Here is a 26,930-nt window from a genome sequence, read left to right as displayed (position 1 = left end):
TGAAGTACGCCTTCATATGACTAACAAGAACCGCAAGTATGCACCGAATGGGACACTATATCACACTTGATCAGGTGAAAGAAAACTCAATTGAGCACAGAGTGGAATTATCAGAGTTTAGACTATAGTGTGTTATATAATCCATTGGATGGCTGGTACTAATGAAAGGATCTACCTCTTAATGTTGATAACTAAATCAGAGCTTCTCACTATAAAGCTACCCAATTAAGTCCTACGGTTTGTACTTCATACGCCTCAGTGATCTCTTGAAAGACTGACCCTAAATCAGACAAGGTATCTTGGAACCCAGTGGTCTAGAAAAATAAAGTGAAGTATAGTAGCTGGGAGGATTAGGACATTATGATGGAGCAGAAGGTAGAAATAACCCACCACTACCCCCCACTCCACCCTCACAGCTGGCTCTCAGAGCATCACATCTTCCACTGACGAGCTGCAAATTCCAGGACAATGAAAACAAGTGCTTCATAAGACTCGAAAATTCCTCAAGGCACTACATTTATAAGGTAGGGACCCTGTCTTCGGCTGCTTCAACATGTCAAATTTTCTGAGACTTTCAGTACATGCCTGTTATGACCTTAATCCCAGAACATGTGTATTATTCACCTTCCAAATTATTTCCTTACAGATGTCACCATGGAGCAGGGATGTCAGAGGTGGGAGTAATTTTATTGTCACAAAGATACCACTTTTTTCTTTCAATGCTGGAAGGCAGAGATCAAATGAGCCATAGCATCAGTCTAAGAGATATGAGATTTATAACTACAGGTTTTTAAAGCTCATAGTAGAAAATGAAGAGGAAGAAATGGCATGGCAGGTGAATACATTTGGGGTGTATTACAGAACAGAACAAGAATAATCACTTATGCCTGTCAGAACAGACGGATCTGGAAATAGTTTAGTCCTCAGGGCCAAATGTGACCACAGTAACTTGTTTTTCCCACAGGTCTACAGCCTATCTATGTTTAAAACAAAACAAAACAAAAACAAACAAAACACTTTGAAGGAATCCAAATGACCGATACTGAAAGAACACAGGAAATAATATTAATACTATCTAATAAATTCCACTTTCTCTGGCAAACCTATATGCCGGCATTGCTTGCAACAGACGCGCTTGCATGGGAATCACCCTGGAGGCTTCTTAACACAACAAAAACAAGCAGACAAAAATCTACTTAATCGTGAAGAAATCTACATCTCAAATCATCTCCCCCGCAGTGATCTAGATTCACACTGAAATTATAACAGTGATTTTGCTCAGCAAAACGGACTGGAAAGACATGAGCTTGGGAAATGATATTTTGATCTAAGAATCCTGATTGAGTGCCTTGCTGCCTCTTTTAAGTCTTCCTGGCTCTTTGTTTACATATCAGGTGACAAGTCAGCAGGGGCACAGCTCTGATTCCAGAAAAGACCCCCCCAGAACATTCACTTGATAAGCTGCCTCCTCTCTCCACTCCCACCCCTCTGGTGAGGGAGTTTAAACTTCAGTAGAGTCTCTTACTGCTCACCATGGGTGGAAAAGCAAATCCGCAAAGCTGGAGGCCGTGGCTGGAAGACACTGCAGTTCTGTCACTACTCCAGGTGAGGTCATAAGGATAACTTTGTGTGAATTTCAACATTTCTTATTTTTATCTTTCTTTGATGTGCAGAGAAGCCTAGAATGCCCAGAGATAAAGAAAGGAACTAACGATGTTGGAAATAAGTATAAACATTGACTATGGGTTTGGGACTGGCAACTTCTGGACTCCCCATCTCCGCTGCTGGTAATGGCTTTTCACCACACATGCTTTCCAGGAATGTTTTTGAAGCTGAGCCCAAGAGGTTTCTCAGCTATGCTTCCAAAGTCTTCACAGACAGCCAAGCACATGCTCACTACATTTACTGCCCCCTATGTGGCTTGAGCAACTTCATCTGCTTTAAACATTAACCTCCTGGTTCAGACTATATTTAAAGGGTTCCACTAATGCACCTCATTCAGGTTCTAAAAACCATTTAGGCTTCTGGAGTCACAGTTCTGCTCTACATGACAGTGACCACCCTGAGCTACATTTCTTGTGTGACTTGACCTACGCCAGAGCATTATTTTTACAGTAGAATTTCTTCTCTTATAAAATAGAGAAGATGTGCTTTCATCCTTGCAGGATAAGTGTGATGGTGAATAAGATAAAGGCTAAATTTACTCGGAAATAAACACTGCCTATTAAGTATTATAACCACACATCAACAGACTCCATTTTAGATTGTGGTTTGAGGGTGTTAGGCTATCTGCTGGCTTAGCTGACTAATCTACCCCTTTGGTAAGACTGGTTCTTATATTTTTCCTGTAGAGAGAAGAGATGAAAAGATAAGCTATTTTTTAGTTCATGCATTCATTCACCATTTTTTAAGAGACCCCTCTGATTACTATGTAGAAAATAGACTGGGCTGGGAAAGACTAGCAATGGGGAGACTAATTAGGCAGCTAGTGCCATCCCCAGTCAAGACGTAAAAACCCCACGTTGCAAAGCAAAATTATTTTTACAAGTTATGGAAGTACGCAAGTCTCACATGGATGCCTAATGGATCAACTTTGCCATACCAAAGGAGAGGGGGTATAGTGCAGCCCTAGACTCTTGGTTCAAATTCCAGCTTTGGCCATTGTAAGACCTTGATTCTTGCATCTTGATGACTTGTTTCTTGTACCTACGTTCTCTCATCTTTAAAAAGAGGCTAAATGTAGTACCTACCACATAGGATCGTCAAGAATACAGGAGTTAAGTATATGTGAAGTGTTTAGAATAGTTCCCACCAGGCAATAAGTGCTACTTGTTTTTTGCCTGGCACTATAAAGGATCTAAACGGGGCAATGTGGTTTGTGGCCCCAAGAGGGCAGCAGAGAAATAAGAACAGATGTGGAAGTACACAATGCCAGATTCACGTTAGTTATCAAAGATGTACTGTCTGATGAGGAAAAAAAGAAAAAACCGGGAGAAGGCTTGTATGAATCATGCAAAATGGAGGTTGAGCTCAGGGTCACTTAGAGCCTGCTACTTTGTTCTTGATAACAGTTCAAGACACAAGTGTCGTCAAAATCAATGACTCCAGTAATGAGAAGGATCCAGGCATTCACCTGGGAACACACTTCCAAGATGGCTCATTCACATGGCCAGCGAGTTGATGCTGGCTGCTGGCTGGGAGCTTGGCTGAGGGCCAGAGCCTTTGGTTTCTCTCCACGTGGACCTCTCTCTGTGGCCTGGGCTTCCTCACAGTATGGCAGCTGGGTACCAGGATGAGCATCCCAGAGAGGACAGGGAGAGTGGTATCACTTTTCATGACCTAGCCTCAAAAGTCACACATGTCACTTCTACCATATTCTAATAGTCAAAGCTGTAACAAAAGCCCACCCACTTTCAAGGGGACAGGACATAGATGCCACCTCCTGATGGGGAGTGGCAAGGTTCTGGAAAAGCATATGGAATGGGAAATATTCTTATATCCATTTTAAAAAATATATAATCAACCATAAAGTAGATAAAGCAGATCCTAGAAATTCACACTAGGTCCTTTCTGTCTCTCGTTTTCACATGCAGAGCATCAGTATGTCGTAACAGGTGCGGGGGCAAAATACATTCCAAAACGAATCTGATCTCACTTCCACTATTCCCCCTGGAGTCCAAGCTGCCATGCTTCTCTCCCTGGATCACAGCACAGCCTCCTGAGTGGCTTCCTCACTTCCAATTTAGCCCCACATATTATTTATACCAGAGTCAGTGAAACTTTTCAAAACGTAAACCTGATCATGTCACACTGCTCATCTTAAAACCATCCAACTGCTTCCTATCATCCTTAGAATAAAAGCCGAATCTCTGGTGGTGGCCTACAAGACCCTCTCATATCACCTTTGGCTTTCTCTCTACCACATGCACACTGACCTTCTTCCTCTAATGCCAATACCTGGGAGTGTTTCTGTCTCAGGGCTTTCTGTTCCCAAGTCTTTTCATGCCTGCTCTGTCCCATTATTCACACCTCTGCTCAAATACCACCTCCTGGATCACTGAATGTCAATGAGCACTTCCTATCCCTTAACACCGCTTTACTTTTCTTATCATATTTATCACTGAAATTGTTATTTATATATTTGATTCCTTGTTCACGGTCTGCTCCTCCCTCTAGAATGTAAGCATTCCATAGACAGGGCTTTGGATTTTGTTCACGGCTTTATTAATAGCACTGAGATACGTTCAATAAATAGCTATGCTGAACACCGAATGAAGAATTTTTTTAAAAAAGGAAACATATAAACACACTCTTTATGGCCTTTCTGATTGGAGGTGGCATAAACTAAGCTCTGTTTTCACTATAATGAAAATGTTTGTGCTCCCTATTAGTTATGTGCAACGCTTTCCTAGGATCCTGTGGGTCTACAGACTAGTTTAGGTGTGGCTGGTTGTCTCAACATGTACACTTAAGGGGATTTCAGCTCGACGCTGGCTGTTTGCACTGCAGGGGTTCAGTCATGTCTGGGCTTGTTTGGCAAGCTGGTGGTGACAGGCCTCAGAAAGTTGAATTCTAATGAAGTTTTTGGTTTTGAATAGTTGAAGATAAAGGAGGCTGTGGCTGTGGTGAATGAGACAAGTAGGGAGTGGGGACAGGAAGGGAACTTGAGGGTAGTGATGCCTAAGTGAACAAGTCCTCACTCTTCTGGACTTCTCAGCACAACTGGACATGCTTCCTACACTTGGAGAAATCCCACCCCCTTGGCAGCTAGGACACCGGGCTAAGACACGGGTCCCCACTAACACATACACCTGAGCAAGGTTTTGAATCACTGCAGAGAAACAAGTGACCCCTGGGGTCCACTCTGGTGAGACAGGCAGCCGGCAAATCCAGCTTCCAGAGGAGGGGTGGCTAAGGTCACACACCAGCCAAGACCAGGCACCAGCAGTGAGTCTGTGCCCAGCAGAGGCCACAGAACAGTTTCCAGCAGAGCAATTCTTCAGTGTGATTCTGGGCATTGATCCTGGCCAGGGAGCCTCCCAGCCTGGTTTCTGGCCTCTTGGGATATCCTGTATTCACTAATAAATTCCTTTTCTGCTCACACTATATCTCAATTAGCTGCAGCTGAGAACTCTGACAGGGACCGGTGGGGTGTTTATTTCCAGTCTAACCCAGGGACCAGGCCCGACACCTCTGGAGAAAGGAGCTGGAAACCAAAATGGCAGAAATTAGTTTAATAAGCAATTCTGTGAGACTGGGAGCATGCACGGTAGTGCTTTGTTCCCCAGGTGACAGAATTCTACACTGAGCAGGAAAATGAGCCCTCGCCCACTTTTCCTGGGAACACAGCAGAATCCAGGCACCAGGGAGACCCCAGAGAAATAGTCTTCAAACAACTTTTAGAAGTTCTAATTCTTCTTTAACGAAATCCAACACAGAAACGAACCCCCTATGAACTGGATAAAAGTGGACTGCTTTGCTCGGGGTGGGACCTGGCATCCCTACCATGGGGTGGGGGGCTTACAGATCCCTCTGCACACTTTGCAATCAACCTCTAGAACTCAGTGATGGTGTCGGGCAGGAAGCTCACAGAGTCTGTGACACCCAGGCGACCATGGAGAATTACCTGAGATGACACCTGGTAGGTGCATGCCAGAAAGGCAGCAGTCCCAAGTGAGCAGATTTATTTCTGGGGACATCATCTAAGGGTTCCCATAAGACTGGTGGGAAGGCCACTGGGCCTTGTTTTAGGGACTCCAGGCCTTGCTTCAGAATGTGGGGACAGTTAACCAGAGGGATTTGAACATTACATAATGTAATGTCTTTTCTAACACAATCTAGTAAAACCTGGAGAAATTTTGGTTGCACATTTGTTTACTCAACTATATCTTACCAGTGGTACATTACGCATATTCAAATTACTTAACTTGCCTTAAAACTTAGTAAATTTGTTTATTAATTTCTGTTGTAAATTCATCTTTGGGGGAGAGCAATTTAAGTTGCTCACAAGTGCCTCTCTGCCTGCATCTCCAAGCGTTTTCCATACTCACTCACCTACCCCACTGATGGACCTCTGAATTCTAAACGCTTATCAGAGAGCCCTGAGCATCTCCCAGCACAAGGCTCTCCTGATCCAACCTTTGCCCACTGGATTGGCTCCCCTTACATCACCTTAGCTGCCTTTGTTAACCAAATGCCTGTGGGTATTACAGTGGAATGTGTGTGAGTGTGGGATAAATTTGGGGTTCAAATTCTTACTAGCAATGAGATTTTCAGAGAGTTGTTTAAGCTCTCTGACCATCCGAATAGAAAAAATAATACTAACCTTGTTATGAGATAAGGTACTTAAAGTAGGAAGTCTTAAACCTGGAAGTTATACAAAAACATTACCCACTTCTGTGAGGGTACTTACTTTCTCAGGACCACACTTAACCATTATAGGTTTGACCCCTCTCCGTGCCTGTGGTCGCCCAGTCTGATAGCCAGGACCAAGTGATAGGAGATCCTATAGACTTAAAAGATTTGCTCACTTCATGTCTCTTGTCACATTTTGGTAATTCTCATAATTTCAAATTTTTCATTATTATATTTGTTGTAGCGATCTGTAATCAGTGCTCTCTGATGTTACTATTATCACTGTTTTGAGGCACCACGAACCACACCCATATAAGATGGTGAACTTAATCGGTAAATGTTGTGTGTGTTCTGACTGCTCCACCAACCAGCCATTCCCCCATCTCTCTCCCCTTCATCAAGCCTCCCTGTTCCCTGAGACGCAACAATATTGAAATTAGGCCAATTAACAACCCTACAACACCCTCTAAGTGTTCAAGTGAAAGGAAGAGTTGTACGTCTCTCACTTTAAATCAAAAGCTAGACATGGGGCTTCCCTGGTGGCGCAGTGGTTGAGAGTCTGCCTGCCGATGCAGGGGACACGGGTTCGTGCCCCGGTCTGGGAGGATCCCACATGCCGCGGAGCGGCTGGGCCCGTGAGCCATGGCCGCTGAGCCTGCGCGTCCGGAGCCTGTCCTCCGCAACGGGAGAGGCCACAACAGTGAGAGGCCCGCGTAACGCATAAAAAAAAAAAAAAAAAAAAAAAAAAAGCTAGACATGATTCAGCCTAATGAGGAAGGCATGTCAAAAGCCAAGATAGGCTGGAAGCTCTGCCTCTTGTGGCAGTTAGCCAAGTTGTGAATGCAAAGGAAAAGTTCTTGAGGGAAATTAAAAGTGCTACTCCAGTGAACACACAAATGACAAGAAAGCAAAACAGCCTTATTGCTGATACGGAGGAAGTTTTAGCAGTCTAAATAGAAGATTAAACCAGGCCACAATATTTCCTTAAACCAAAGCCTAATCCAGAACAAGGCCGTAACTCTCTTCAATTCTAAGAAGGCTGAAAGGGTTGAAGAAGCTTCTGAAGAAAAGTCTGAAGCTAACAGAGGTTGGTTCATGAGGTTTAAGGAAAGAAGCTGTCTCCATAACTTACAAAGCTGGCTACACTAAACAAATTTTCAATGTAGACAAAACAGCCTTACATTGGAAGACAATGTCATCTAGGACTTTCATAGCTAGAGAGGAGAAGTCAATGCCTGGTTTCAAAGCATCAAAGGACAGGCTGACTCTCTTGCTACGGGCTAATGCAGCTGGTGATGTGAAGTTGAAGTCAATGCTCATTTACTATTCTGAAAATCCTAGAGCTCTTAAGAATTAGGTTAAATCTACTCTGCCTGTGCTCTATTAATAGAACAATGAAGCCTGCATGACAGCAAGTCTGTTTACAACATGGTTTACTGAATATTTTCAGCCCACTGTTGAGACCTACTGCTCCGAAAAAAATATTTCTTTCAAAATATTACTGCTCATTGACAATGCACCTGGTCACCCAAGGGCTCTGATAGAAATGTACAACTATTATATTAATTTTGTTTTTATGCCTTCTAACACAGCATCCATCCTGTAGCCAATGGATCAAGCAGTAATTTCACCTTTCAAGTCTTATTATTTACGAAATACATTATATAAGGCTATAGCTGCAAGCGATAGTGATTCCTCTAATGGATCTGGGCAAAGAAAATTGAAAATTTTCTGAAAAGGATTCAGCCCTAGATGTGATTAAGAATACTCATGATTCATGGGCAGAGGTCAAAACATCAACATTCACAGGAACTTAGAAGAAGCTGATTCCAATCCTCATGGAAGACTTTGAGGGATTCAAAACTTCAGTGGAGGAAGTAACTGCAGATATGTTGGAAATATGAAGAGAACTAGAATTAGAAATGGAGCCAGGACTTCCCTGGTGGCACAGTGGTTAAGAATCCGCCTGCCAATGCAGGGGACACGGGTTTGACCCCTCGTCTGGGAAGGTCCCACATGCCATGGAGCAACTAAGCCTGTGCGCCACAACTACTGAGCCTGAGCTCTAGAGCCCACGAGCCACAACTACTGAGCCTGCGTGCCACAACTACTGAGCCCACGCACCTAGACCTGGTGCTCCACAACCAGAGAAGCCACCGCAATGAGCAGTCCGTGCACCACAACAAAGGGCAGCCCCTTGTGGGGGCAGCCAAAAATAAATAAATAAATAAATTTATTAAAAAAAAAAAAAAAAAAAAAGAAGTGGAGCCTAAAGATGTGACTGCATTGCTGTAATCTCATGATACAACTTGAACAGCTGAGGAGCTGTTTCTTATGAATGAGCAAAGAAAGTGGTTTCTTGAGATGGAATCTACTCCTGGTAAAGATGCTGTGAAGACTGCTGAAATGAAAACAAAAGATTTAGAATATTACATAAACTTGGTTGAGAAAGCAATGGTGGGTCTGAGAGAACTGATTTCAATTTTGAAAGAAGTTCTACTGTGGGTAAAATGCTATCAAACATCATTGCCCACTACAGAGAAACTGTTCGTGAACGGAAGAGTCAACTGGGTCAGCAAGCTTCATTGCTGTCTTATGTTAAGAAACTGCCACAACCTCCCCACCCTTCAGCAACCACCACCTGATCAGTCAGCTGCCATCAACATTGAAGCAAGACCCTTCACCAGCAAAAAGACTACAACATACTGAAGGCTCGGCTAATAGCATTTTTAGCAGTGAAGTATTTTTTAATTAGGGTATGTACATTATTTTTTAGACAATGATATTTCACACTTAAGAGACTAAAGTATAGTATAAATATAACTTTTATATGCACTGGGAAACCAAAAACTCATGTGACTTGCTTTATTGCTATATTCGCTTTATTCACGTGGTCTGGAACCAAACCTGCCATGCCTCTGAGGCATGCTTGTATATATGGGAAAAAAGAGTTCCAAAACCCTACAAACAGTATAAAACCATTTTAATAAAGCTCAAAACAACTAAAACTACATGGTTATATATGTATGTGTGCTAAAATTATCAATTAAAACAGGCAAGGGAATGATACCCATAACTTACAGAATAATGGTTGCCTCTTGCGGGAGAGCAGGAGGAGAGAACATGATACGAGTAATGCATTGGTAATATGTTATTTTGTTTTGGGGATGAAGGGTCATGTGTGTATATTTTATTATTATGTTACTGTATTCTTTTGTATATGCCAAATACTGCATAATAAAAATATTTAAAGGGTGACCAATAAAGCTAGAGTAATTAAAATCAGTAGAAAACAGGCAACCTTCTAGAAATGGCACAGATTCTGTGTCCTGTTAGGAAAGGCTGCCTGAATCCAGCCTTTCACTTTCAGGTGTTGAAGACCTGCTCTTGACTAGCTATGAGAAATTGACTCGTGCTCACGAAAACAAACATGAGCCAGAGGAAGACATCAGAATGCCAATGGATATGTTTATAATGAGAAGCACAACTCTCACATACTGGACAAACTCATCTAGCATGGTTAGCACATCCTTTACCTGTAGGCAAACTACACAGGAAGCCAAATTATAATCAGAAGCCTCATTACTGACTTCTCACAATAATTCTTGCTCAGAAGGGTAGGCTTACTGGTTTCAGCAACATATCATGCAACACTGAAAATAAACTGCAGCTTCACAGAACAATATGAATACATCTTAGAAACACGAGTAATACAAAAAAGATAGTTTCACCCTCATGTCTGTAGAGGCAAACCTGCTTGGGAATCAAAAGTTTGCTTCATGAGCATGGATCAGAATTCAAGGATTAGGCAAAGTCAGAATAAAACAAAGCAAAGCCTCAGCTTCCCATTGTCTGCAGTAGAGTTCAACATAGCCCAGCACACACGATGCCACTCTCACTTCTCATGCCCAACACATACACCATTCATTGATCAGGGATTTTTTTTCCCAGGGACTGCCTCAGGACCCTTCTCAAAGCACTCCAGATAGCCACTATTAATTGGGTTGGTACATGAACTAAAAGCTATTGTTTGTAAACGTGGACTAACAGCTAAAATAAAAATTATTTATACTGTCATAGAAGACTTACAATCTGGCCACATACTACTCTCTTTTGGCTCCATTTCAAGTGGTGTCCTCACTGCCCCCCAAAATGTTCTGAACTATTCTAACATGCTCATCTGTGCTCACTCAAGAGCCTCCTACCCACACACACACACACCAACCTGAAATGTCCTTTCTTTCTTCTCTGTCCTGCTTGAATCCAATCTCTTCCATGAAGTTTCCCTGACCATCCCTGCCAGAAATGCTGTCCCTCTTCTAAAGACCTGCTATTTACATGTTTCTGGCATTCACTATCTGGCATGGGTAGCTGTGTTTTCAAGTATTTCTGTATTACAATTCATGTGGTTTTTAAGCTGCTTGAGAGAAGGACTATACTTCTTTGGATTCCCTACAAAACTAGCATGGCATCTCACATTCTATTTTTTTCCCCCCTGCACTTAATACCCAACCTGAAACATGAAAAAGATAAGAAAGTCCCATGTAGTCTTCTGCTCTAAAAACAGAAGAAAGAAATGAGTAAAAAAAGAACATTTCAGAAGATATATGTTCTAACTGCATTTTTAATTGAATTTTTCATCAGGAAAGTGGGAGGGGGTTGGGACCAGTATGGTGAGTAGGAAATTAACTAAAGCAACCAAGAAGGTAAATGGGTCAAATCCCAGAAAAATTTTGCATAATTTCCCCATTTTCTCTCTTATATATAATGCATTTTTAGTGAAAATATCAAGATAATACATTAGGTAAAGAGAAGTTATGCCTACTCTTTTGTATTTACAAATATTTATTACCTTTATAATGTTCACTATAGAAAATTCAAAAAAAGAAAAGGGAAAAAAAAACCAAGCAGGATTCCTCAGAAATCTCACCACCCAAAGATAACCATAGTTTGGCATATATCCTTTTATTTATTTCTAAATGCATATATGTATTTGAAATATATACCCCTTCACGTTATAGGGTCATGTTTGCTTACAACTTGCTTTTCCACCCAGGAATCTATTATGGAAATTTTCTTTCAGAATATTGCTATGCATCATCCTCTCTACTACTACATTGTACTATGTTGCATGTGCATTTGTTTTCAAGTAACAGAACCCAAATATGAATTGACGTTAACAAAATAGGACGCTAATCAGATCATGGAATCCAAGGAAAGGCTAAATAACTGAGGAAAGGGCAAGGATGCAGTGGAACCTCAGGAAAAAATTAGGAGGAGAGACTCAAACAACATTGACTTCTCTTCTCCTCATCTGTTTTCTTTCTTGGGTTCATTTCATGTTCTTTCAAAGCAGTATGGATTTCTCCACACAGTAGGAAACATTGCTCTGACTGTACTGACTATAATTTTTAGGGCACAATGTTCAAAATCTCAAGGAAGGGGCTAATTACTTAATTTCCACCCCTGTGCCAATCAGCTATTAGAATACAGCAACTCCCATAGTAGCCATGTGAATGGACAAAGGCAGGTCCTATAAGGACAGAGCTACTGAGCAGACAAAATTATAGATGTTTATCATAATTCACATAATCAATACCCTATTAACGGCCACAGAGGAGGCTTACAACTTTTTTTCAGTGTGCTAGATATTAACACATGTATTTTATGATCAATAAAAGGTTGCTAATTATTGGTGATAATTATTATATTATTTTTTTTTAATTTTTATTGGAGTATAGCTGCTTTACAATGTTGTGTTAGTTTCTGCTGTACAGCAAAGTGAATCAGCTATACATATACATATATCCCCGTATCTCCTCCCTCTTGCATCTCCCTCTCACCCTCCCTATCCCACCCCTCCAGGTGGTCACAAAGCACCAAGCTGATCTCCCTGTGCTATGTGGCCACTTCCCACTAGCTATTTTTTTTCTTTTAGGTTGTGGTTCAGTTTTTTTTTTTTTTTTTTGCAGAAGGCATGATAGAATTTATTTATTTATTTATTTATTTATTTATTTTTGGCTCTTAAAGATTTTTTTTTTTTTTTAACATCTTTATTGGGGTATAATTGCTTTACAATGGTGTGTTAGTTTCTGCTTTTGTGGTTCAGTTTTACCTTGTTGTTGTTGATTCATTTATATTTTTATTTTTTCTAATTTTATTTTATTCCATATACTTTGTTACTGTTCTGCTCCTTTTGGCTTTTTCCCTTTTTTTTTTTTCCCTCTGTTGTGGTTCTGTTCTACCTTGTTGTAGTTGCTTCACTTATATTTTTATTTTTCCTAATATATTTTTTATCTTTCTAATTTTATTTTATATTCTGTATTATTGTACTGCTCCTTTTTTTTCTTTTCTTTTTCCATGCCGCGCGGCTTGTGGGATCTTGGTTCTCAGGCCGGGGCTCAGGCCTGAGCTCCTGAGGTGGGAACACCAAATCCAAACCACTGGACTAACAGAGAACCTCAGACCCCAGGGAATATTCATCCGAGTGAGGTCTCCCAGAGATGCTTATCTCAACACCAAGACCCAACTCTACCCAACTGCCTGCAAACTCCAGTGCTGGATGCCTCAGGCCAAATAACCAATAAGACAGGAATACAGCCCCACCCATCAAAAAAAACGAGACAACAAAAACATATGTAACAGATGAAGGAGCAAGGTAAAAACCCACAAGACCAAATAAATGAAGAGGAAATAGGCAACCTACCTGAAAAAGAATTCAGAGTAATGATAGTAAAGATGATCCAAAATCTCAGAAATAGAATGGAGGCACGGATCGAGAAAATACAAGAAATGTTTAACAAAGATATAGAAAAACTAAAGAACAAACAAACAGGGATGAACAACACAATAACTGAAATGAAAAATACACTAGAAGGAATTAATAGTAGAATAACTGAGTCAGAAGAACAAATAAGCTGTAAGACAGAATGGTGGAAAAACTGCTGAGAAGCAGAATAAAAAAAAAAAGAATGAAAAGAATTGAGAACAGTCTCAGAGACCTCTGGGACAACACTAAACACACCAACGTTCAAATTATAGAGGTCCCAGAAAATGCAAAAGAGAAAGGGTCTGAGAAAATAAGAGATTATAGTCAAAAACTTCCCTAACATGTGAAAGGAAATAGTCATCCAAGTCCAGAAAGCACAGAGAGTCCCATATAGGATAAACCCCTAGGAGAAACACACCAAGACACATATCAATCAAATCACAAAAAATTAAATTCAAAGAAACAAAATTAAAAGCAGCAAGGGAAAAGCAACAAATAACATACAAGGGAATCCCCATAATGTTATCAGCTGATTTTTCAGCAGAAACTCTGCAGGCCAAAAGGGAGTGGCAGAAAATATTTAAAGTGATGAAAGGGAAAAACCTACAACAAAGATTACTCTACCCAGCAAAGATCTCATTCAGATTTGACTGAGAAATCAAAAGCTTTACACTGAGAAAGCAAAAGCTACGAGAATTCAGCACCACCAAACCAGCTTTACAACAAATGCTAAAGGAACTTCTCTGAGTGGGAAACAAGAAAAAGATCCATAAAAACAAACCCAAATCAATAAAGAAAATGGTAATAGGAGCATACATATTGATAATCACCTCGAATGTAAATGGATTAAATGCTCCAACCAAAAGGCACAGAATGGCTGAATGGATACAAAAACAAGACCCGTATATATGCTGTCTAAAAGAGACCTACATCAGACCTAGGGACACATACAGACTGAAAGTGAGGCGATGGAAAAAGATATTCCACGCAAATGGAAATCAAAAGAAAGCTGGAGTAGCTATACTCATATCAGATAAAATAGACTTTAAAATAAAGACTGTTACAAGAGATAAGGAAGGACACTACATAATGATCAAGGGATCAATCCAAGAAGAAAATATAACAATTATAAATATTTATGCACCCAACATAGGAGTACCTCAATACGTAAGGCAAATGCTAACAGCCATAAAAGGGGGAATCAACAGTAACACAATAATAGTGGGGGACTTTAACACCCCACTTACACCAACAGACAGATCATCCAGACAGAAAATAAATAAGGAAATACAAGCTTTAAATGACACAATAGACCAGATAGACTTAATCGATATTTATAGGACATTCCACCTGAAAGCAGAAGAATACACTTACTTCTCAAGTGCACACGGAATGTTCTCCAGAATAGATCACATATTAGGTCACAAATCAAGCCTTGGAAAATTTAAGAAAACTGAAATTGTATGAAGCATTTTTTCCGACCACAATGCTATGAGATTAGAAATCAATTACAGGAAAAAAACTGTAAAAAACACAAACACATGGAGGCTAAACAGTGTGTTGCTAAATAACTAAAAGATCACTGAAGAAATCAAAGATGAAATTTAAAAATACCTAGAAACAAATGACAACAAGAACACGAAAATCCAAAACCTATGGGAAGCAGCAAAATCAGTTCTAAGAGGGAAGTTTATAGCAATTCGAGCTCACCTCAAGAAACAAGAAAAATCTCAAATAAACAAACTAACCTTACACTGAAAGCAACCAGAAAAAGAAGAGCAAAGAAAACCCAAAGTTAGTAGAAGGAAAGAAATCATAAGGATCAGAGCAGAAATAAATGAAACAGAAACAAAGAAAACAACAGCAAAGATCAATAAAACTAAAAGTTGGTTCTTTGTGAAGATAAACAAAATTGATAAACCTTTAGCCAGACTCAGCAAGAAAAAAAGGGAGAGGACTCAAAGCAATAAAATCAGAAATTAAAAAGGAGAAATTACAACTGACACTGCAGAAATACAAAGGATCGTAAGAGACTAATACAAACAACTCTATGCCAATAAAATGGACTACCTCGAAGAAATGGACAAATTCTTGGAAAGGCACAACTTTCTAAGACTGAACCAGGAAGAATTAGGAAATATAAACAGACCAATCACAAGTAATGAAGTTGAAACTGTAATTAAAAATCTTCCAACAAACAAAAGTCCAGGAGCAGATGGCTTAACAGGTGAATTCTATCAAACATATAGAGAAGAGTTAACACCTATCCTTCTGAAACTATTCCAAAAAATTGCAGAGTGAGGAACACTCCCAAACTCATTCTACAAGGCCACCATCACCCGGATACCAAAACCAGACAAAGATATCACAAAAAAAGAAAATTACAGACCAATATCACTGATGAATATAGACACAAAAATCCTCAACAAAATACTAGCAAACAGAATCTGACAACACATTGAAAAGATCAGACACCATGATCAAGTGGGATTTATCCCAGGGATGCAAAGATTCTTCAATATATGCAAAACAATCAATGTGATATACCATATTAACAAATTAAAGAATAAAAACCATACGGTCATCTCAGTAAATGCAGGAAAAGCTTTTGACAAAATTCAATACCCATTTAAGATAAAAACTCTCCAGAAAGTGGGCATAGAGGGAAACTACCTCAACAATAATAAAGGCATATATGACAAACCCATGCAAAAATCATTCTCAATGGTGAAATACTGAAAGCATTTCCTCTAGGATCAGGAACAAGACAAGGATGTCCACTCTCACCACTATTATTCAACATAGTATTGTAAGTCCTAGCCACGGCAGTCAGAGAAGAAAAAGAAATAAAAGGAATAAAAATTGGAAAAGAAGTAAAACTGTCACTGTTTGCAGATGACATGATACTAAACTCAGAAAATCCTAAAGGTGCCACCAGAAAACTACTAGAACTAATCAATGAATCTGGTAAGGTTGCAGGATACAAAATTAATGCACAGAAATCTCTTGCATTCCTATACACTAACAATGAAAGATCAGAAAGAGAAATTAAGGAAACAATCGCAATTACCATCGCAACAAAAAGAAGAAAATACCTAGGAATAAACCTGCCTAAGGAGGCAAAAGACTTGTACTCAGAAAGCTATAAAACACTGATGAAAGAAATCACAGATGACACAAAGAGATGGAAAGATAAACCATGCTCCTGGATTGGAAGAATCAAAATTGTGAAAATGACTATACCACCCAAAGCATTCCACAGGTTCAATGCAATCCCTATCAAATTACTAATAGCATTTTTCACAGAATTAGAACAAAGTATTTTACAATTTGTATGGAAACACAAAAGGCCCCGAATAGCCAAAGCAATCTTGAGAAAGAAAAAGAGTTGGAGTCGTCAGGCTCCCAGACTTCAGACTACACTACAAAACTACAGTAATCAAGACACTATGGTACTGGCACAAAAACAGAAATATAGATCAATGGTACAGGATAGAAAGCCCAGAGATAAACCCACACACCTATGGTCACCTAATCTATGACAAAGGAGGCAAGAATATACAATGGAGACAAGACCTCTTCAATAAATGGTGCTGGGAAAACTGGACAGCTACATGTAAAAGAATGAAATTAGAACACTACCTAACACCATACACAAAAATAAACTCAAAATGGATTAAAGACCTAAATGTAAGACTGGACACTATAAAACTCTTAGAGGAAAACACAGGAAAAACACTCATTGACATAAATCACAGCAAGATCTTTTATGTCCCACCTCCTAGAGTAATGAAAATAAAAACAAAAATAAGCAAATGGGACCTAGTGAAACTTAAAAGCTTTTGCAGAGCAAAGGAAACAATAAACAAGACAACCCACAGAATGGGAGAAAATATTTGTAAACAAAGCAACAGACAAAGGATTAATCTCCAAAATATACAAACAGCTCATGGAGCTCGGTATTAAAAAAACAAACAACCCAATTGAAAAATGGGCAGAAGACCTAAATGGACATTTCGGCAAAGAAGACATACAGATGGCCAAGAGGCACATGAAAAGATGCTCAACATCACTAATTATTAGAGAAATGCAAATCAAAACTACAATGAGGTATCACCTCACACCAGTCAGAATGGCCATGATCAAAAAATCTACAAACAATAAGTGCTGGAGAGGGTGTGGAGAAAGGGAACCCTCTTGCACTGGTGGTGGGAATGTAAATTGATACAGCCACTATGGAGAACAGTATGGAGGTTCCTTAAAAAACTAAAAATAGAACTACCATATGACCCAGCAATCCCACTACTGGGCATATACCCTGAGAAAACCATAATTCAAAAAGACCCATGTACCCCAATGTTCACTGCAGCACTATTTACAATAGCCAGGACATGGAAACAACCTAAACGTTCATCGTCAGATGAATGGATAAAGAAGGTGTGGCACATATATACAATGGAATATTACTCAGCCATAAAAAGAAATGAAATTGGGTCATTTGTAGAGATGTGGATGGACCTAGAGTCTGTCATATAGAGTGAAGTAAGTCAGAAAGAGAAAAACAAATATTGTATATTAATGCATATTATGTGGAATCTGGAAAAATGGTACAGATGAACCTATTTGCAGGGCAGGAATAGAAAGGCAGACATAGATAACGGACGCGTGAACGTGGAGGGGTAAGGGGAGGGTGGGATGAATTGGGAGATTAGGTTTGACATAAATACACTACCATGTGTAAAATAGCTAGTTGGAACCTGCTGTATAGCACAGGGAGCTCAGCTTGGTGCTCTGTACTGACCTAGATGGGTGGGATGCAGGGGAGGGAGGTCCAAGAGGGAGGGGATATGTGTATACATATAGCTAATTCACTTCACTGTACAGCAGAAACTAACACAGCATTGTAAAACAATTATACTCCAATAAAAAAAATACTCATAAAAAAAATAGAGTGGTGAGAGAGGACAGCATTAAAAAGAGACATTTAACCAGTAACCTGAAGGAGATGAGAGAGATCCATATGACTTTCTGTAGAACTCATTCCAGGCAGAGAAAACTGCAAGTATTTACAAAGCTCTGGGGTGAAAAGATGCACAGCCTGTTCTGGAAAGAGCAGGAGGCTAGTATAGTTAGCCAAGAGGCAAGATACCAGAAAAAAGGTAGAAAGGTGATAGGAGGCCAGATCACAGGAGCCTTTCAGGCCACCACAAGGTCTTTGGCTGTTGCTGTGGGTAGTGAGAAAGCCACTAGTAGGCTTGAGCAGGGAACTAACATGATCGAAGCTGGTGCTACCCAAATTGGGGTCCATGGGTCTGTGCCATCTGTAAGCAGTTTGTTACAGGTTGGTGACAAAACAAGTACAGAAATCAAGAATAAGCATTTAGAACTTGTTATAGAAATTTTCTTATCATTGAAATGTAATTTTATACTTGTTGAATCAAATAATAAAAGTCACATGTTTTGCATGTCTTTTTAAATTTAATTTTTCTAGTAGTTCATTTTGTACTGTATTTTACAGAGGCATCAATCTATGATGGAATGAAAATTTTAAAATAGTTCTTAATCACAGATAGTTGAGAAGTACTGCCTTAACTTGCATTGTAAGGACTGCTCTGGCTTGCCTTGTTGAGAACAAGCAGGGATAAGCATAAAGAGAATAGCTAAGAATCTTTTGTAAGAGAGGTTTTGTGGGTTGGACCAGGATGCTAAGAGAAAAAAAAGTGGGCAAATCCTGTGTGTATTCTGATATTAGACCTTTCAGGATTTGTTAAGGCAGTGGACATGGTATATGAGAGTCAAACCTTTCCCTGAGCAAATGGAGAAGAACAGGAGAGGAGCAAAATAGAGGAGTTCTGTTTTGAACATGCAGAATGAGATACAAATTAGACTGCCATGTAGAATTTGAATTCATGGGAGATTCAACTACATGGATATTTGGAGATTGGGTAAATACAGAGGCTCCAGCAAAGGAGTCTGAGGTGGCCACTGAAGCAGGAGGAGAACCAGGAGAATGATGTCTTATAGGGAAGTGAAGAAAACTCAAGCAAGGAGTGATCAATTATGTTAAATCTGTTGATAGATAAATAGGATGAGGATGGAGAGATGACCAATCAATTTGAAGAAACTGGCAGTTACTAGTGACTTGGCAATTTCTACGGAGCAGGGAGCGGGGGGCAAAGGCCTATTTAGAACAGGTTCAAAAGGGAATGGGAAGAACAGAATTGTGACAGTACACATAGATAACTTCTTCACTCAGTTTTGCTTTCAAGGTGAGCAAAGAATTAGGGATATGGCTATCACCAAAAAGACAACAAATAGCAAGTATTGGCGAGGATGGGAAGAAAAGGGAGCCCTCATGAACTGCTGGTAGGAGTGCAAAATGTTGCAGCCACTATGGAAAACAGTATGTAGGTTCCTCAAAAAATTAAAAATGGAATTGTCATTCGATCCAGCAATTCCACATCTGGGTATTTTTCCAAAGGGAAAAAAAAAAAACCCCACTAATTTGAAAAGATATATGCACTGCAATGTTCACAGCAGCATTATTTAAAATAGCCAAGATGTGGAAGAACCTAATTGTCCAACAACAGATGAGTGAATAAAGAGGACATGGAATATATATGTAATGCAATACTACTCAGCCACGAAAAAGAATGAAATCTTGCCATTTCTGACAACATGGATGGACCTAGAAGGTATTATGCTAAGTGAAATAAGCCAAAGACAAATATCATATGATTTCACTTATATGTGGAATCTAAAAGAACAAATTAACAAACAACACAGAAACAAGCTCATTGATATAGAGAATAAACACGTAGTTGATGGGAGGGGGTCTTCCCAGATGAATATGACAAAGGAAGATAGAGACAAGAGAGTTGAGTTGAATGTGGATACTAAGAGATTTTAATGATGGTTTATGGACTTAATATCTCAAAGACTGAGAACTTTTTAAGGTCTAAACATATTAGTTTTCTATCACTGCTGTAACTAATTACTACTAATTTAGTGGCTTAAACTAACATACATTTATTAGCTTACAGTTCTGTAGGCTAGAAGTCTGACACGGGTCTCACAGGGATGACATCACTCTGTCAAGCAACATCATGTCCCTTTTTGGAGGCTCTTGGGAAGAATTTGTTTCTCTGTCTTTTCCAGCTTCTGCCTTTTCCACCTCCTTCCTCCATCTTCAAATCAACAAGAAATGGCCCTCCCAACACTGTTCTACTCTGATCTCTTCTTCTGACTCCCTCTTCCACTTTTAAGGACCCTTTGTGATCACATTGGGCCCACCTGGGCAATCCAGAATACTAAGGTCAGCTGATTAGCGACCTTAATTCCACCTGCAACTGTAACTCTCTTCTGCCCTATAACATATACTCACAAGTTCCAGGCACTAGGATGTGGACATCTTTGGGTTTTTTGGTTCTGCGTCCCACAATACATGATGCCAAAGTGTCCTGTAGAAACATCACACTCTCTCCAGTAGAGTATGAAAGGGACTATTCACCACTACTTCACTAGTTCTAGGCATTGCTTTTCTTCATTTTGTCAATTTGTCAGTGGACAATGATATCATAAATGGTCTTTAATTGCACCTATTTGATCACTAATGAGCCTAAGAACCTTTCCTATGGATAGACTTTTATTCTTTTGCAAAGAAAATTTGTGCCCTTTGCAAAATTTTTGCAGGTCTTTTTTCTTTGCTCTTCTAAGAGCTAAAAGAGATTAATTCTGTGCCTAGCATATATGCTATAAATGGGGGGGGGCAGGGTTCCAGCTCATCATTAGTCTCTCAATTTTCTTTTCATTATTACCTAGACAAATTTGTCAGTTATTTGGGGTGTATTTCTGGCCTCTGTGTTCTGTTTAGAAAAATATTCTCCACTATAAAGAAATAAAATTTCCCCGGATTTCTCAGTGCCCTTGTAAAAAGTCCTAAGCCTCCTGAGACATGGAAATGTATATAAGATAGGGAATGTTTATTTTCACTTTCCCTAGAAGAATTATACTCTGCACATACCCAGAGAATTAGATTCTGTAACTAATTGTCTAGTTAATTGTCCTAATCCAATGATTACAGTCTGGTCTAGGCCTCCAGGGTAGCCCTCAAGGAGTCAGAAAGATGGGAGCTCCAGGTATTTATGTTTTAAAAGGGATGAAGCCCAGACTTTGGACACATTTCTAAGTTATAAAAGCTGGAGACACCCATGGTTTCTCTGACTCTTGGAAAGACATAATTACATTCCAAAAGAATTAGAGAACCTAGGATCCTTTCTACACCTCAATAAGGAGCAAAAGGTTGTTTTTTTTTAATTCTCTCTCTCTGTCCTTTCAGGAGGGGAGGGGGACCGCTATCTCTCTCCTGTACATCAATGGAGAAAATCCATGGTAGCCTACAGCTACTCTTGTAGGACATTTGACCTGGCTTTCATCTCATCATCCCAGGGGTAAGATCTGGCATAAGCGAGCTATCTCACTTATTTACTGTGAGGTAATAAGAAATCTCCCTCCTACCCAGAACACCTCCTATGCATATTCAGGTTTAAGTTAATAAAGATGAATATTAAAACCCAACAGCCACTCTATAAAAATAGCCTATCTTTTGGTAATTTATAGTTTTATTTCATATATTTAAATGTTGATCCAGCTGTACTTTATTTGGTACATGGACTGAGATTAATTCAGTTTTTTCCCTATAAATGGCTCTCCAGTTGCCATAAGCCCATTTTTGGAAATTAGCAACCTTTCCTCTGTGATTTGAAATATCAGTGAGGTGGGAAGCACAGGTAGAGACATTTCATTCCTATTTGATAATTAGGATAACCAAGGGCCAAAAGATTAAATGATATAAGATTACCAAAAACATTGGTGGAGCCAGGACTAGATTTTTGGTTTAAAAAAATATTTTTTTTTTCTGTAGTTTCTTTCTGGCAACCACTGGCCTGTTGTACCTAAAAATAATCTAGAGTAAGAAATGATTGGAAGATGATGACAGGGTGTGATATGCAGCCTCGATCAGCAGACAGTCTTAAGGCAAAACAAAGTATCAGTAGCAATTTTTCCTTATAAAGATTTGCAGAACCAATTTCAAAGTGACTGTGTATTTCCTATCTATAAGCAGTCTCTTTCAATGGTAAAAACCTTAGGAAATTTGTAAATATGTACATAAACTATGATACTGATGCCGAAAGCTCAGCCTCTGTGCACCAGTGCCAAACCAAATCTCAGAGACAGAGTTCTGAGTAAAGCAGAAAAGAATAGCTTTATTGCTTTGCCAGGCAAAGGGGGCCACAGCGGGATCCTGCCCTCGAAACAGTGTCCCAACCCAGGAGAAGGTGATGAGGAGTTTTATAGCAATGGTTCAATGGTGGGGTTGCTGATAAGATTAGGGTGTGTGCAGGACCTGCACTGCTCTAATCTGGTCTCAGGTAATCTTCTTGATGAGCTTCTCTGGTTCCTTTAATGTAGCCTCAGGTGGTCTTTCTCTGGTATGAAGAATGCTGACATTTTAAAGAGCTTAAAGACATTGTTATATGTCTCCCTTGAAGTGGAACCAGGACCCTGCCCCAAGGCTGCACTATTATTTCTTAGCTGCCCCTCCCTTGTCTTTGCATCCCTTCCCTTCCTAGATTAGTAACTGTTCAAAGAATCTGCCCTTTGGAACTCAGGGAAGGTCATGGAGGCTGGAGTCAAGAAACAGGGAAACGAAAGGCTTCCATGCCCAGGAGCCCCACAGGGTCCTGCTCAGCTTCCATACCAATTTAAATAGCCAATTAAAAAAGAAAACTGTTGTCAAAAACAAAAGCTCTAACATCTTCCATATATAAAAAGTAAGCAAAACTGAATCACTTTGCTGTACACTTGAAGCTAACACAATACTGTTAATCAACTATACTTCAGTTTTTTTAAGTCAGTGATTTAAAAAATAATTAACTTATGAATTATTTTTTTCCAAGGACCATTATTCAAAACTCCTTAAGAAAGTGGAATTTTCCCCGTGACCAACTTCATGCAATCATAAACACATTATTCTTTTACTTTAATCCTTAAAAATACGTCTCACAGATCAGATGACTTGTTTACATCATTTCTTTCAGGACTCCTATGATTCCAATTGAAATAGGAAAAAAGTACCATGAAAATGTTCCCGCTCCAAGCTGAATGCAAAGTTTGTGGGGGACACCAACAAAGCAGAAACTGAGATACATGTGGACCTGGCAATCCCACCATCTGCTGAAGGTCTCTAGCAACATGAGTTTTGGATATATGGAGACCACCATCCATGTGTGCCTCTATCCTGCTGACTTAACTTTAACTCATAACACGTAAGCATATCTGGTAAGTTTTTGCTTTCTTTTTCTATTTTTTCAGACAACCTTATAACAACATTAAAAAATATCAAATTAAATGGGAAAAGTGCATACATACCACCCTTACAACATCTTATTGCTTTTTGTTTTCAATTAATTCAACCTGTCATTGAATGCTCACTTTGTGTTTCATACTTATTTATGTGTATATATTTTATATAGTTGTAATTTTAGAGTATAAAGGAATAAAAATGTTTTATTCATTTTCATTTAACATTACTTTGAACATTACATTTTCCACATAGTTCTGCTTTTTATTTTATCATAAATTCAGGGGTGATAAAATAGTCCATTCCATCATAATGTATAATGTGCTTGTTTCCCTTTTGTGTTTATTTAAATTATTCTCAGGTTTTTACTAATGTAAGAAGTGTTATAGTATGAATTAAGCATATTAGCCTATACGAGACAATTCTGAATAGTTAACTTAGAATAACTCTCCAGAACTGATATCAAAGGGTCAAAAGTTCTACACATTTTCTGGCTCTTAATACTGCATTATTTCCAAGGCCTCACACCTATTTGCATATCAGCCAACAAAGTATGAATACACCCATTTCCCTGGCAAATCACTGACTTTGGATTTTAAAATTAACTCTTGAAATTTAAAAATAATTCTTCATTGTCTCAATTAATCACCTTTTTAAAAATTACTGGCAAATTTGAATGCTTTCACAAATATCTGTTTATTTTCCAAACTTAATTTTCCATGTCATTTTTTCCATGTATCTATTGGGATACTGTTGGATTTCTTATAAAGTTGTATAAGCTTTTCACACACCACAGAGCAGAGGTTCTCACCTTTGGCATTATTGATATTTGGGGCTAAATAATTCTCTGTTGTGGGGCTGTCCTGTGATTGTGGAATGTTGAACAAGTCTCTACCAACTAGATGCTGGTAGCACCCTCCCAAAAGTTGTGACAACCAAAAGTGTTTCCAGAAGTTGCCAAATGTCCCCAGGAGGCAAAATTGCCCCATGAAGCACTGCTATAAATCAACAGAAATAGCTATCAATTACTAGTCACCACCTATCTGACACTGTTCTAAGTGCTTTATTTATATTCACACATCTCATATCTACAACAATGCTACAAGTCCCCCTTTACAAAAGGAGAAACTGAGGCCCAATGAATTAAATAACTTGAACATGTTCACACATGTGGTAGAGGTAGGATTTCTGCCTGACTTCAAAGCTCATGCTTTAACCACCACTCCTGGACCTCTCCCTTCCCATTATAGGCTTCCATTTTTCTATTCTATCAAATCCTCTTTGTGTTAGTTTTAATTTTATAAACAATTTTACATAATCAAAACTGTCCATATTTTTCCCTGTGATTTCTTTTTTGTTTTAATTCTCTCAAAAGCATCCATCTCTTTGACATATCTTTCTACTTTAAAAATTCTTAATGTTTTACTCTCCTATGTCTTATTTTGGCACATAGTTCTAACTTAATTTTTCTCCATATTACTATTTATTATAATATTTAATAAACTTTTCTATAGTCTAATTCAATCATATATGTACTACTATACATTAAATTGATTAGCTCTCTATTACACTTCACTAAACACAAATAATTTTAGTGTTTCTATTACACTGTTTAAATATAATTGTTATTACAAATTTTACTATCTGTTAGGAGTGATCTTCTCCCATTATTTTTCTTTCTTTCTTTCTTTTTTTTTTTTTGGAATATTCCTTGACGTTTTCTTGTTTAATTTCTAATGCAATTCAAAAACTAGTTCTGAAAAGAATGATGTTAAAATTTTGCTTGACATTAAAGCTATGAACTAACTGGGTGGAAAACTGTCATCTTTATAAGATTGAGTCTTATTACCCAAAAGTACTGGGTATTTTTAACAAAATAAAGAAAATAAAATAATGGTGTTCACATAATACACGAAATGAAAGTGGGTATTATTCTACCAAGAAAATTTAACATCCACAGTGACTCCATACATACAAATGCCCTGACTTAGAAACCTGAGTTCCAAACATTCATTTGCAAGTTGACTTTTTAGATCTCAAAATTTTTAGATCTCGAAAAAAAGAGCATTATATAAATATTAATTGGGTTCCAAAAGAACCTCTCTCTTAACATAAGGAAATATCCATAGAGGACCATTACTCTCTGAAATGGGTAACATTTGGAGGTTTCCAGAAATGAGAGTCGCATCTTGAGATGGGGGGCCCCTGAGGTTCAGCTTCTGTTGCCCCTGAGAATTCCATAGGCGCTGCCTTAGCCAGACACAGTTTAGAGACCTGTACCCCCCAGAATCAAATCCAAGAGCAGAGGTCTAATAGCGCTTCTCTTACACTCTTGGCCCCTTTTAGACCAGGACATCACACTGGAGAAGTCTGACAAGGTTTCATAAGCTTTTTAGTTGTCCCATATTATATTTGTTACCCTCCAACTTCTCCCTATTGGGAAGAGGGTAACTCTTAAAATGAAGAGAGATTTTCATTGGAGCAACTATGCTCTTTCACAGCATGGTGAGAAGAGGCTGAGGGGCAGGTGAAGAACCTCTGGAGGCCCAGGAAATGGTGGTCTCCACCAAAGATGGAAAAGTTGATGAGCCTGTGGCAAGAAAGGATAATGATACTATCTCATAGGGTCGGGGTAGCAATCAAGCCAGTTAGTATACGCAAACAGCACTGAGAACAGAGCTTGACACATAACTGGGGTTCCATAAAGTTAGCTGGAGTTACTTAGGAGTAATCATGAGGCCTGAGGACAGAAGCATCTCCTTGATTTTCCCCACTAAGATAACTGAAATTAATTTGTACTCAGCCTTTAAGCTGACCCAGAGGAATTGTGACTTCTTAAACTAGAGGAAAGGAAAGGCAAACTAACTCAAATGTACTGATGTGTTGAGCTCTGTAGTTGGGACTGATATGCATTAGCTCATTTATTTTCTATGACTTGACCTCCCTAAAAAGGCTCATCTTATCTGATCTCTGAAGCTTAGCAGGATCAGTCCTACCTGGCCCTTGATGGGAAGTCAATCTTACAGGAAGGCTATATGAGTTAGTGGTCAAGTGTAGCAGTGTGGCCATCAGCAAGTTACTAAACCTCTCTGCCTCAATTTCTTCATCTGAAAAATGGGGCTAACAATGGTACCCACTTCGGAGTACCATTGTTAATTCAGGAGGTTCTTTTTAGGAGTAAGTGAAACAATATACATGCCTGATACACAGTCAAGAGCCAGTCAGGCTTAGCTATTATTTCCATTATCATCATTCCTACAATTCCAGGAGTTGGAAATCATTATTTCCATTGATAGAAGAGGCAATAGGTTCAGAAAAGTTAAATAAATTAATAAAGTTACATAGCCCCTAGGAAAATAAAGCTAGTATTTTATCCCCAAACTGATTTTAATATCCAGGTCTTTTTCTATTTTTCTTTTTTTTAACTTGAAGCTTCCTTAAGGG

Source organism: Phocoena sinus, chromosome 10, assembly GCF_008692025.1.
Source record: "Phocoena sinus isolate mPhoSin1 chromosome 10, mPhoSin1.pri, whole genome shotgun sequence".
In the NCBI taxonomy this organism is placed as follows: domain Eukaryota; kingdom Metazoa; phylum Chordata; class Mammalia; order Artiodactyla; family Phocoenidae; genus Phocoena; species Phocoena sinus.
Note: the sequence above shows the minus strand (reverse complement) of the source record.